The 1797-nt window shown below is 25.5% G+C and overlaps 1 long non-coding RNA gene across 1 annotated transcript; it reads left to right on the forward strand.

The window, feature by feature from the left end:
- The first annotated feature begins 1103 nt into the window (after positions 1-1103).
- Positions 1104-1517, forward strand: LOC111636838. Its single transcript, XR_002758601.1, has 2 exons — positions 1104-1251; positions 1318-1517. It is a non-coding gene; the product is annotated as an uncharacterized LOC111636838 (long non-coding RNA).
- Positions 1518-1797: the final 280 nt, after the last annotated feature.

Consider the following 1797-nt stretch of genomic DNA (forward strand, 5'->3'; position numbering starts at 1 on the left):
GTATTAAATGGCGCAAAAAATAATTTATATGTACCAATACTAATATAAACATTTTTAATTACAAACTCTATCGCAATTCGACAAAGTCATGTAGTGTTCCTAGTAAAACATCTTATCATCATCTAAAATGTGAATGTTTTGTATTCATAATTTTTATATTGTTAAATGATTGTCACTCCTTTGATTCTCAAGTCATTTTGTAATCGTTTAAATATAAGGACGATAGTTTTTACAAAATGTGTATGATAGTAGAATTTTCATTGGCCACTTGTCCCACAATTGAACAATTTACCTTTTGGAAAGTTAAGATTTTTTTGGGAAATCCACTTTCGATACTGACAAAATGATAGCTTGAAAAGTTGGGCAATAGAAATTTGGCCAATGAGAAAATTAATTTATAAAGTTGGGCATCGTATAATTAAATTTGTTCTCTATTCACAATAAATCAGAAATGTCCAGACATGGAACAAAGTCTGAGTTGTAGTGTTGTTATTATCATTATATAAGAATTGAAATTCAAAATCGATTTTGATTGTATTAAAAGTCGATTTAGCTTCTGCAGTTTCTGTCCATTTTCCACATTGTTTGCATTTTTCCTGTGTTTTCTCAGTTTGAAAATTCACTTCATCAGGATGAAAATCAATATATTTTTACTTGCGTTTTTTAATATTGTATTCATGTTTATATATACATTTAATTAAGAATATAATGTAATAAAAATGTAACTAATTTAAATTAAATTATTTTTTCTTAACTGAATATAAAATACTTAAATTATTAAGTGTAAATCAGAAGAAAAAAAATCTATTGTTAAAATTTTGAAAATTAATTTTAAGTTGAGAGTTAATGTCAGAAATCTCTAGGAAATTGCTAAAGTATTGTTAAATGAATGGTAAGAATTGCTAAATTATTGCAAAAAAATAACATAATTGTTGCAAAACAATGCAAAAATTACTTATCTAATGTTAAAGGAATAAAAAAAAATGCTCAACTACTATTAAAGTAAGACTTAAAATAAGCTAAAACTATTGTTAAAACTCTAAATTATTANATCGATATATAAAAATAAGCAGATGTTATATATATATAATTTTTCTTAAATATAGGAACAAAATGAATGAATTCCCTCTAGCTAGTCCTAGTTATAGAAAGATGATGGAAAGATCTGCAAAAAAAATCAGAGAGAACAGTTCTTTTAATGACGAGGAAGAAGTTTTAAATTTTAGTATCGGACCTAGAAATTTAATGAACGTAAGTAGAATATTGTTCACAACAAAAATTTTATTTAAAATAAAATTAATTACAAAATATGTTTAGGTTTTCGAAGCAGCATCCGAGGAGACATGAATTATGTACAGATTAGTCAAACGCCTTTTTTTTAATTGATCAAATTATGATTCTTTGGAATTGTATAGTCGTCTTCAACAATAATTTTTGCTGTATTTGTTCCGGCATCTGGCCAGACAGAAGCCAAGCAGGCTTGTGAGACACATTAACGTTTTACAACTGTGATTTAGATAGATTCTAAATAATAGCGCAGAGGTTTGACTGACATACGCACTAAAATAATAAGAATTTTAAATACTCTTAAAAAAAACTTTTTTTTAAAAGACCTATTACTGGTTATTTAAGGTTGAAGAGAGTGTGGTATTAAAATATTTATTAGCATAATTGTTATTCTTTTATTGAATTGGTGGAAACATGATAAAAAAAAACTTTTTTTTAAATATGATGAAGTACTTAAGTACTTGAATAAGACAGTAATTATAGAGGTTAAACCATTTTATAATCTAAAAT

This window comes from Centruroides sculpturatus, unplaced genomic scaffold (genome assembly GCF_000671375.1).
Source record: "Centruroides sculpturatus isolate CEXI.00-Female unplaced genomic scaffold, Cexi_2.0 scaffold1100, whole genome shotgun sequence".
NCBI classification, from domain to species: Eukaryota; Metazoa; Arthropoda; class Arachnida; order Scorpiones; family Buthidae; genus Centruroides; species Centruroides sculpturatus.